Source organism: Arachis hypogaea, chromosome 19 (assembly GCF_003086295.3).
Source record: "Arachis hypogaea cultivar Tifrunner chromosome 19, arahy.Tifrunner.gnm2.J5K5, whole genome shotgun sequence".
Lineage (NCBI taxonomy): Eukaryota > Viridiplantae > Streptophyta > Magnoliopsida > Fabales > Fabaceae > Arachis > Arachis hypogaea.
The window spans coordinates 127,525,104-127,537,782 of NC_092054.1; the positions used below are offsets into that span (position 1 = coordinate 127,525,104).

Sequence of the window (12,679 nt, forward strand, 5' to 3'; positions counted from 1 at the left end):
AGGACCTGGTCGACGAAACCAGAGAAATGGCGCATTTGTCAGAAGCGGCGCTGAAGCAGAGAATAGAAGTTCGTTACAACACCAGGGTACTAAGGAGGAGTTTTGAGCCAAATGACATGGTCCTACGACGTAACGACGTAGGCTTCCCACCCCTGGGGAAGGGAAGCTGGCGGCTAATTGGGAAGGCCAATACAGAGTTAAGGAAGTGGTCGGCAACGGGGCTTATAAGCTGGAGAGACTAGACGGGAAAGAGGTACCCCGAACATGGAATGTGGAAAACTTGACTAGGTTCTACTCCTAGAATCCAAAACGACCACCCGTCCCACCGATTCAGTAACACCCGTTTTACCTTGTGTTGAATTATCATCAATTTTTAATTTTCGCGAATCACTTAATATATTCCTTTTTCACTTTATTTCTATTATCTTTATTTACTTGCCAATTAACCAGTCTACTGCGACTACGGCTACACGGGACTGATCACCCCGGGAGCCAACGACACCGTCTACACTACACTACGCGGCTACGAAAATGAGCCAATATTCGAAGTTTTGTACGAGAGCCACGAACCGACTTCCCCAATTACCAATGACAAAACGAATGGTAAGCAATTCGCTAATTACCAAAAGTTGAAATGGTAAACGAGTCGTCAATTACCAACAAAACGGTAAATAAGTTCATAGAAACTACTAGAGTTCAGAGGTCTATACAAACCATTACAGAGTTCAAAACAAAATACAACAAAGTATAATTACATCACTTCTTTGGGATGTCCACAATCTGACCATCCTGAATATTCTTGAAAGCTCCAATCGCAGAGATGTCAAAGTCGGGAGAAAGTAGCTTGACCTGGGCCTTAATCGCCTCTTCGGTCCCATTGATCACCTCCCTTGCCTTCTTCACCGTGTCCTTATTCTTTTTCTTCAAGCCAGCAACCTCTCCTTTCAGCCCGGCGACCTCATCCTTGGCACTCTTTGCCGACTTCTCGGCCTCTTCAAGCTTGGCCTCTAAAGCAGTAATCTTGGCCTGGGCTACAGAAGTTTCGCCACGAGCAGAGCTGAGCTCAGACTCGAAGGTCATCTCCCGTTCGGTAAGACGGGCGACTGCTTCGTCGGAAGTCTTCAGCTTCCCCTCTGTATCGGCTAACTTCTCTTTTAAGACCCCGACCTCAGACTTCAGCCTCCCAACATCTCGAAGGGATTGACGATACTTCCCGTACAATGCCCCGGCTTGAGTCAAGATAGGCTCAACTCTCCTAGCAATAGTCGCAGCCCTTAGCATACACCGGTAGATCCATCGAGCCTGGGCGCCGAGGTCCCCACCATGGAAAAACTCTTCAGTACCGGGCATGAGCTGTGAGTCAATAAAACCCCCAGTATCAAAGTTTTTCTCCGTAACAGTGAGCGACCCCTCAGGACTGGAGGACGGCTTCCGCTTGCGGGGGTTCTCGACTATTGCCACGTCGGGACCCTCCCCCCCCCCCGACCGACTCTGCCTCAGGGGAACTACACTGCTACTACCCGGGACATCCTTTACGATGGGGCCAGTAGGTCCCAGAAGGGGAGGTGGAGCCGACTGCACTTCAGGAGTAGGAGAGGCAGAGTGCTCAGCAATATGAGTCGCAGAGCTATCTTCGCTATGCCCAGGGAGAAATTAAGCCATCAAATCTTCAATTCCAGTGCGCTCGGCGGCCATGTCCACTGCAATACACACAACAACCCGTTATCTCGGTAAAAAAAATAAAGAAAAAAGGGGGGGGAGTGGGTAATACCAGAACCAATCGACCACTTACCCACGTAGCTCCTACCCATCTCCCGATCACCCATTAAAAGATGGGGGTTGATGTTATTTTAATTAAATATGGCCAACAACACGTCGGCTATATTCTTATCCCTTTGAGTCAGGCCTTTGTATGTTACATTAGTGAAAGCGTTGGACCTGGCCCCGAAGCTCCAATATGTCAGAATTCGTCTCTCCCCCTCCAAAGTGAACCAAAAAGGGTGATGGCCCTCGGCAGGTCGGACCTTAAAGAATTTATCCTTGAAGCCATGGAACGAATCTTCGAATACCCCAAAGATTCGTCTCCCCTGAGCGGCCCAGAAGGACATGAACCCTTTTTTATGCCTGCCCTCCTTGGAAGGGTTTGTCAAAATAAAGAGCCACAAAAACACTTCGACGGAGGCTGACAGCTCGAGGTATTCACAAACCATTTCAAAGCACTGAATAATGGCCTAGCTATTTGCGTGCTGCTGCGACGGAGCCACGTCGCACCGATTTAAAAGGGCCATCTAAAAGGGAGAGAAGGGGATGCGAACCCTCAGGACGGTAAACATGGCTTTGTACATCCAAATTCAGTCAGCAACTCGGGGGGTGTTCAAGTTAAGTTGGTAAATTCGTTCGTTGTCTGCGGGAACGAACACTTCGTAGCGTTCTTCCTCCGGACCTCCCCCACACAATTGGTCACGAAGACAGAACTCCGTTAGCTCCTCTAGGGTTATTTGTGAAGGTGTATCCTTCACGTCTGAGGTGACCCAGGCGTATCTGTCAACACGGGGCCTCAACAGAGGAAGTGTGCCATACCTACAGTGGGGGCACCACTCAAGGTCAAACTACAAGGTCAGTAGGTTGGGAAAACAGGAACTAACGCTAAATTCTACAATGAGCCTATCTACAGTTAAGCCAAGGCTAAATCTATAGCTAAATAAAGACCAAAAATCAAGAACCTAAATGGCAACCCCCTAGCATCTACCTAACGTTGTTACAACTCAAACATGCAAATCCAACACTTAATCCAAATAGGCATGAATATGGGAAAGCATGTAAGCAACATAAGCATGCAACAAAGATAAGAAGCAGGAAAGAAAGAAAAAACTTACCAGAATGATGATGATGATCGAAAGAAACTGTGGAGTATCGAAGAGATTTGGACGAATTAGGGGCGATTAGGAATGAAGAACTACAGAGAATATGGAAAGGAAAGGAAGAGTGTGTGATGGCAATTTGGGAGTGGGAAACTGAAACGCAAAGGCAATGAAAGCTGAACAGTAACTGACGCCTAGAAGCGCGAAAGACAGGGGCAAAATGGACATTTCACTCAGGGTTCAAATCAGCAATTAAGAGCATTAAATGTCCAGCACGAAGAACGAGGCAACGAATGACATTCCCTCAAAACGATGAAACCCACTCGCGCGTAGGAGGCACGCCCCAATCACGAGTGGCCGACACAGCGATGATACGACTGAAGGAGACCAGAGCGCGCCAACAACTGCGCTCACAACCATAGCTGACGCATTGAGGGCACTGTTCCGGCCCGGCCCAGCTGGCACAATGCCCCGGCCCGGGCGGCTAACCCGACGGGCATGTCAAGCCCGAACCAGGAGGAAGACCCGACACCTTCCCCCCTCCAGCAAGACACATGACAGCTGGGGAAAAGGAAGCTTCCTGGAAGGATTGTCTGTTCCTGTGGGACCCACCCTAGGTATAGAGTATATAAGGGGAGTGCCCTACCCCTCCCTCGAGGTACGTCACGATTCCCTCACTTTCTGCCATCTGTACGGATTCTGACTTGAGCGTCGGAGTCCTTTTTGCAGGTGGCTCCCCCTTCTCACCACAACAACCCGGGAGGTCGCGAGGCTCCAACTCTCCACCCCCGTCACGAACTCGGGAGGTCCATCCACCCACCAACAAGCCAGGTCCAGATTCTGCCTGTCTCCTTCACTCACCTTGCTTCTTGACCCGTTCGGCACCCGGCTAACCGAATACCCTCCTTCTATAAACTCGTTTATTTAGTATGTTTTAAAATATTAAATTAACTTTTAAATATATAATTAATAATAATTTGATAAATTTATTTAAATAAAAAATTTTAAATATAAATAACAAGTAACTTTATAATTAGGGGTGTCCATGGATCGGATTGTATCCGTAAATCCGCGGTAAATATCCGCATCCGATCTGAAAATTGCGGATACGATCCGATCTGCAAATTGATCGGATCGGATCGGATCCGATCCGCACCCTTTGCGAATCGGATTGCGGATATCTGCTCTACATCCGCGTATCCGATCCGCAGATCCGCACTATAATAATTAAAAAATAAATAAATATATATATGTTTGGTATTATATTTACTTGTTTGTATGTTTTAGTTAGTAATTATTATTCATATATTGTATTATTTTATTTTTGTTATTTAGAGAGAGTTTGATTAAACATAGAAATATGATTAAAAAGAGAATGTTTAATTATGCGGATATATCCGATCTGATCCGATGAAAATTGTGCGGATCGAATCGAATTTTCGGCCATATCCGATCCGATCCGATCCGCGGACACCCTATTTATAATAATTTAATTATTTTTATTATTTTATGTAAAAAATTGTTTATTAAGGTCTAAAAAAATATTAAATTTAGTACTATTATTAATATTAGGAAAGAAAAATAAAAAAATTATATAAGAATTAATTTGATTAATTTTTCAAATTTCAGGGATGAAAATGATTTACGTATGGACTTTGAGGGATTATTTTGATTATAAATAACTTTTTTTCATGTCAAGTGATACATGGCGTGCTAGTGTCACTGACCTGACATGTCAACCAATCATCTTGTGACACGTGGCATTAACTTACCACGTCATCATCTAACTAATGAAAGGACCAATTTGACTGACGTTTTATCTTTAAAAGACTAACATGACTAAAAAAATTATTTGAGGTCAAATTTAAAAAATGAATGATATTTCAAAAACGAATTCAACTATTAACCCATAAGTTATTATTCAACTAAACTTTCAAAGCACCTCCAACATAAAATAACATTCTAAAAATAAAATCAACCTCTTTCTTCTTCTTCTTTTTCTTCCATAATTTGTATTATTCTTCTTTCTCCTTCCACCTTCTCTTTCTACTCCTCCTCCTTTCTTCTATCCCCTCCCCTTTCTTTTTTTTATGGCTCTTCTTGAGAAGCAAAAAAAGAAAAAATTTTAAAATTTTTGTGTAAAATTTTTGTGTTTTGTCAAAAAAACTTGATACTTTTTGTTTCACTTTATATATATTTCTTATTTTTCTTTTTGGGATGAAAAAAAAAACACTTAAATTGAATCATACTAAAATTTTAATTCATATATTTTGGTTCTAAATAAATTTTTATTTTCTAAGAATTTTCAAGAATTATTCTCATCGAACAAATTGGTCTCTTCATTGTTTTAAATTAAATTTTGATACGCGTATTAGACAAATAAATCCCAAACAAATTTTATTGTAAGACAATTATATCTCTAAAAAAATTACTATAAAACAAATTAGTCATTTTTCAAAATGATGGAAAGACTAATTTATTTGACAGAGTAATTTTTAAAAATTTTTAGAGACTAAAAATTTATTGAAAAACTTAAAATGATGATCCAAAATTCTTAAAAAACAAATGAGATGTTTAGAGAATAAAAAATGAAAAAACATAAAGAAAAACACACATATGAGAAGAAGAAAAAAATGTAGAACTTTTATATCTTTATTCAAAAATTTATATTTTTCTTGAAAAACTTTGATATTTTTATTTTCAAAAATTTATGTTTTTGTTATTTGAAAAAACAACAATTTCAAAAACAAAATAATAACTTTTTCATAAACTTAGTTGAAAGTTATTAAAAAAAATTTAGTCACTCAACATTTTTCAATCATTTGTATATTAAAAAAACAGAAAATTTTGAGGGTAGCATATTTTAGTAATTTTTGTTAGTATTTAGCCAATACAAATAACAAATTATCTTTAACAAATAAATTTATTAATTTATGTGTATAAATTTTGATAAATATAAATATAAATTATAATCATATAAATTCTAATAAATATAGATATAAATTATATATTTTAAATGTGTCACTTTTTATAATGCAGATATAAATTATTATTAAACACTGACCTAAAATTATAATATGTATTGCTGTTAAAATAATTAGGTTTAATTATTCTGTTAGTCCTTATATTTTCACAAAATTTTTAATTTGGTCCCTATATTTTTTTTCTTTTTAATTGAATCTTTACATTAATTTTTTTTAATTGGATCTCTATATATACAATTAAACCAATTACTGTCAAGAGGAACCTAATTAAAAAAAATTGATACAAAGACTAAATTAAAAAAAAAATATTTTAAAATTTAATTAAAAATTTTATAAAATTATAGAGACTAATAGAATAATTAAACCTTAAAAATATACGTGAAAAGAATCAAGTTGTTGTCATGTACTGAGAAGACTAAAGTGAAGTCAGACCAAACAGTAAAATTAGTCTTTCACTTTTTTTCCCCTTTCGGGAAATTGGGTTGAACGAACCAAGTTACTTAAGGAACCATAGAATAAAGTAAACTTGATAAGAAATGAGAGAAAGTGGTAAGAGATAACGAAGAATAAAAAATGATAAATATATTCGAGACTTTGGCCATAAAATTTTTGGATTATCTATTCACTACGTATTGTTGTAATATTAAACACATAAATTAAATTACTTAGAACATATCTAACAATTTCAATCCATAAACAAAAATACTATTCATTATTAAAATTAGTCATTAAAATCAATTATTAATATATTTATGTATAAATATATGTAGTTTAATTTATTTTTAATGTGTATTTATATTCTAATATATATTTTATATTGATAGTTGATTTTGGTGTACACATAACTTAATCGATAAAAGAATTAATAATTGGATTACGAAAGTAATTGCAAAACATGTAACCGAACAAATTAAATGACATGGATAAGATAATTTAATGATCAAATGCTAATAAGTGTCTACTAGTTAAATTGTAGATTTCTTTTTTCTTTTTCTTGACCAAAAATTATTTTATTGTTAAGAGGGCAAGTCCGTAGTTCTATGCTTTTAACAATTATTCACAACAATAAACTTTTTCTACTTTCTAGTACCGTAAGATGGGCTTTTAGTTTTGTTGGTAATATTTTTGGAAGCAAGTTTTGTTGGTCATGTAAATGGGCTGGGGAAGATTGACAGGGCTGCTGAAATGACTTGTCGGGTTTGTATGAATCCTGCCCATTTGATTTTAACTCACCAAGCTTCATAAATTTTCATGATATTAATTATTTGGTTCGATTAAACATTAAGAAATCCAGGACGCAAACCACAAAAAAGAAAAAAAAAAGAGATAGAAGAATAAATGCTCAAACCAAAAAGGTAAACCCATTCGAAATAATTAATGTCTAAAAAGTAAAAAGAGTTTTTTTATTATGAAAAAAATTTTTCTCTCTATATGGGTTTTCCTGTATGGCCACTGCCTCATAAAGTTTTTTCCATAGGGTAATGTTTTTCTATCGTGATTTGAATTACTCAAAGTCACCATTTATTTGTTTCGCCTAAGTGCTCATAGTGATGCCTTCGTACTGATAGTATTCGGCTTGTTCTGCAATGGAGACAATCATAGCTCAACAAAGTATTCACAAGCAACATTAGCCAATAACACTTGAAGATGAGGAAGAAACTCTTATTGTGTATGATGAACATGATATACAAGAAAGGGTTCACAAGTGTTATCATATTTTAGTTGGCAAGCTCATTACCGACAAACCTATCAATACCAATTGGATACATAGTGCCATATCTAACATATGCAAGCAACCAGCTGGATTCCAGAACAAAGAAATACAACCAAAGGCAATATTAGTTCTTTTTTACTAGAGAGCAGGATATGAACCAGGCCCTTACCGGCAGTCCATGGCTATTCCACAATTCTTGGCTACTTCTCCAACGTTGGAAAAGAAATACACCATCGACACAACTAAACCTTTTACAAGCGAAGGTGAAACTGCAATTATGGAACCAACCTAAACATTGCAAAACGATTACGTTAGGGAGGAAAATTGTAAATTGCAAAACGATTATTGGTTTTGGGTATTGAGGAATTGTAAAATTTTGATGGTTTAGGGTTACTCTAGATCGAGTTATAGTTGGGTTCCGTCCAATTGTCTTGTGGATAAAGGTAAGAAACTATTATCCTCTTTGAATTTTCCAATTATATGAAATTAGGGTATTGAAATTGTGTATGTGTATGAAATTATATGAAAGTAGGTTGAATATATGTGAAGTTGATGTCAATTTGAAGAAGTGGTGTGTTTGGGAGTAACTTTGGTGGCTAGACTAGCTGAATTGGTGACATTGGAACTTGAAGGTTAGTGTGACAAGAGATTTTGTGGCTTGGGGAGAAATCAGCCAAGGTATAGTTTTGGTTTCCTGTAGTTAATTTATAATGTTATGTGAAAACTTAGGCTAGTTGCCATAAGATAGGCCTGAATGCTATGAATTGTGGATATAGTGTATTAAATATGAATAAATGTGTTGTTGATATTGATTGATGAAGTTGGTGAAATTGTATGTGAAAATAGTTTGAAGGAATTGATGAATTTATGTGTTAGAAAAATTGAGAACCGGATAATGAGTATGTGATAGTGAGTAGGAGTAATTGGCATTGATTTAGTTGTGGTTCAGTTGGTTTTGAGTTGAGAATTTTGGAAAACTAGAGGATTTGAACTTTTGGTAAAAAAATAAAATTTTGACTAAATTTGGCGGGTCATAACTTGGCTTCTGAACTCTCAAATCTTGTGAAACTTGTCTTGAATAAAAATTGGATTCGTGAAATTTATGACGTTTGAAGAACGGACTAAAAATGATTTGTAACGAAAAAGTTATCCGTGTTTGAAGTTTGGTGTAAAAAACTAATTTCTGCAACTTAACACCTTTTTCTGAAAATTTGAGAACATGCGTACGCAGACAATGCGTGCATACGCGAGTTTGGGCCTCTGCCAGTACTCATGCGCACGCAACATTGGCATGCATATGCGAAATTGCTTCATTTACACTCACGCGTATATGACTGATGGCTTGCGTACGCGGGGACCCATTTCTGCCCCATGAAATCGCGTACGCGACAATGCGATTTTAACACTCATGCGTACGCAGAAATGAACATGTGTACGCTTGACCGGTCAAATCTCTATTCAATCGTCACCCTCACAAAAGCGTGGCCATGGGCCTTTTTTCTTGTAGTAACCCCTGTTTTCTAAAAGTTGTATTTTTGAGATTTTAACTTATCCTCTAGCTTTTCAAACCTCTGTAAAACCTGTTTAAGGTCCGATAGCTAGTTTTTAGGCTTTGGAATAAGGGTAAATATGTTGAATAAGTTAGGTTGATATTGAGAAAGATTTGCAAAGTGGATAATTGAGTTAATGAGGCATTGGTAATGCTGAAAGAGATGTGATTGATAAAGATGATGATAATACTGATGAATTGTGATTGTATGAGATATGAATTGATTGTGATGATGACATTGATAAATAATGAATTAAAGATCCATTTAGCATATACATTCAAATTATCTGAGACACGAGTTTTCCTAGGTAGATGCAGTTGCTTGCTACCACTTATTCCAGATTGAGACTCGATACTTTGTTGACTCTCCGTTGCAAGATGTGACCAGGGACTTTAACTCCCCGGATTCCCCCATTGACATGATAATTGATTGATGATGTATATATGCATAGACTTTTAGAGATGCGCACATGCAGAGACTGTTCAGCATTTGCTACCTGACATGTTGGGTTTGGCTGGATAATTGACAGATGAGACTCATCGGCCATAGGATAGGCATGCATCATATGCATACTACAAAAAAAAGTGTATAAAATGGCATTAACATTATGGCACTTTTATAAAATTGCCGTAATATTCATTAATTAGGGCAGTTTGTGTGACCGCCTTAATTCATCTCTTTTACAATGGCGACTATTGGTAATTCCGGCGGTTTCAAACCGCCCTATAATCATCATACTATTAAAAAGAAAAACTAAATCCCAAAGTCTCAGATCTAAAATTCCATCCAAACACGTGAAGTTCCAGGTTTGCTCTCGCAGAAACGCCATTTTTGCTCCTTAGAGCTTCTCCTCCCCCGTCAAGATTTTCTCCAGATCTGTGAGCTTCTCCTCCTCCGTCAAGATTTTCTCCAAATCTGCGAGCTTCTCTTCCTTCTTCGACCTTTTGTTCTGCTAGCTTCTCCTCATCCATTAACGTGCATTTTCCTCCACGATCTGTTTCTCAGTTTGCGTTCTAACTTCTCACTTCTAGATCTGTAACTAAATTCACATCCTCTGGTTCTAATTACTTCAATGATTGTTATATGCTAATTGTTCTAATTACATTCACTCTTAATTATTGTTTTTAGCATTTCGCCTTTAATGCGGCTTTGATAATTGGCTCGATGCTCCTTATCGCTTATTTCTTCCTCGTAGTTTCATGGAAGTTCTATTTTGGTTCATTTCTTGTAATGTGTTGTTATCAAATTACCAAATTTAGGGTTTTTCTTTTCTCAATTTTGGTTTTGGTTCCATCCAATTTTGATTTGGTCCACTTCCTGTAATTTTTAATTTTGTGATTGTGCCACTGCTTTAATTTTGGCTTTTAATTTTTTATTTTTTTTGCTCATGCAGAAGTACATAAAGCAGAACACTGACGTGACTCTCTGTGCACTCGAGATGGGTATCAATTTTCTTCACTTCTCTACTTTCTTTTGTTCGTGCACCTTATTACCTCATTATTCCTTTTCTGTTAGGTTCCATCAAGAAAATAAACGGTTTTTGAAGTTTGATCTATGACATTTTATTATTTTTAATTTATGATTTTATTAACAAAGGATATCAGAGCTTTTCTTTGTATATTAATGTAGGGAGTGAGTAAGTTCTAATAATAAAAGAGGTTTAGGTTGTGACTTAATTTGTTGGAAAAATGAATGAAAACCATATATATATATATATATATATATATATATATATATATATATATATAGGTTTAAAATTTGATTATGAAATTGATAATTCATATTGCTTTGTACCCAGGGAAGCAACCATATCAAGAATCTGCAGGTATATATAATTAGGTGCTATATGGCTTAGCTTGTATATTGCATGTTAAAAAGGTAATTAAAAAGCTTTGATAGTAGTTGTTATTGTCTACTACTAATATACATCAAAAGCTAATTAAAAAGCAATGATGGTTGTGAAAGATTTGGAGAATATATTATTAAGATTTCATTCCTACGAAAATATACTGAAGTATCTGATTTGTTTAATAAATTGAGTTTGCAAATTTTAAGGCTGGAGTGGTTAGCCTTTTTGGTCTATATTCTCAGCAAAGGGAGCCAGATTGAGCCAAAACCAGGTACTAATTATTAGTATTTTAAGGTTTGTACTATTTGTTGATGGAAATTGCGAGAGAAAGTTAGTAAAATGGATTATTTATTTTATTATTAATGTTAGTTCTTTTTCTTTTGTTGTATTGATTGGTTAGGAAGAGTGGTGTTAGGGGATCTTAATCAAAGTAAATAGGGCCTTTTGTTGCTGAGTGAAAGTTGGAAAAAGCAAAGATTTTTTTTGTTATTTTTTTTAAAACTATTGGCCTTTTGTCATGAAAACAAAAATTCAATCCATATTTGAAGATCATTTCATTGTCTTGCATGTTTCTTCTTAGCTATTGTATTTTGTCAGAAACTGAAAGTATAGATTAATCCATAGAAAAAATTGTGTTCATATCTAGACACTTGCTTGGTTTAGAGCTTCTTTCTTCGATTCTATTTGATCAGGAGTAAGCATTGCAGATTGTATTTTGTTCATATTTAGAATTTTGAAGACTTTACAGGAGAATTCTTCCACTACCTTAATCTCATTGCAGACACATTAAATGGCTTGGAGGATCGTGATGGTAAGTTGGAGACTATATAAGAGTGCAAGAAATCGTATTATTTTTTGCCACATAAAAACTCATACTTTTGATTATATCTCAACTTGCCTGTTTCTTATGTTGGACTTCTTGTTTAATAGCTATTGCGAGAATCGGGACAAGATGCTTATCAGCTGTCAGTGTGCATGATAATACTCTGGAGAATGTCGAGACGTTAGATGATGCACAGACTAAGTTTGATGATATCCTTGATTCTCCTTCTATTGATGTAGCTTGTGAGAAGATCAAAAGCCTTGTGAAGTGTCCTCTTACTACAATAAATTGAATGCAGAATTTAGTAAACCAAAGCTAGGACTATTCAGTTTACAATTTGAATGCAGAATCTCAAAGACAGCTTTGATTTTAGATGAAGTGTACTCACTCTGCTGCAGCAAAAAACATCTCTTCTTCCTTTTGATTTTCCTTTTCTGCACTTGTACTTTTATGTGGTCAGATTATAAAATTTTCCTTTTCTGCACTTGTACTTTTATGTGGTAGGATCATGGGATTGGATTCATCACTCATTCATGGTGGACTTTAGTACCTTGCGGCCAGTTCTACTACTACTACTTTCTGCACTGTCAAAAAATATTAAAGAATAAAATTGTAAGTTTTATTTATTTTTATATTTAATTATTTATGTATTTTTTTCAAATGAATTATTATGTCTGAAACATTTTTGCATTTGTAACCTGGACAAGTTTCCAAGCAAGTGCACAGTAGGTAGTCTTTGGTTTTTACTTATAATAAGATGTTAGAGTGAGAGAGAAACGGTTTAAGTGTTGAATTGTGAATAAAATAATTTTATTTTTTTAATCCCTTTCCAATAAGAATAACTCAGGAGACACAAGTAGTTATTACTAGTTTAGTTATAAGAGTTAATAAGAATAAA

General features: G+C 35.9%; 1 long non-coding RNA gene across 12 annotated transcripts in view; it reads left to right on the forward strand.

Moving 5' to 3' along the window:
* The first annotated feature begins 9,818 nt into the window (after window positions 1-9,818).
* LOC112779586 (uncharacterized) overlaps window positions 9,819-12,679 on the forward strand; it is a 4,316-nt gene continuing 1,455 nt past the window's right edge. For 2 of the 12 annotated variants that reach the window (XR_003815754.2, XR_011877013.1), the window contains exons 1-3: window positions 11,515-11,769; window positions 11,889-12,161; window positions 12,286-12,393. This is a non-coding gene — a long non-coding RNA (uncharacterized lncRNA). Of the gene's footprint in view, window positions 10,145-10,502; window positions 10,552-10,907; window positions 10,935-11,149; window positions 11,230-11,514; window positions 11,770-11,888; window positions 12,162-12,285; window positions 12,394-12,679 lie in introns of those variants that run through there. The other 10 variants (XR_011877021.1, XR_011877020.1, XR_011877022.1 and 7 more) reach the window with 10 other exon arrangements.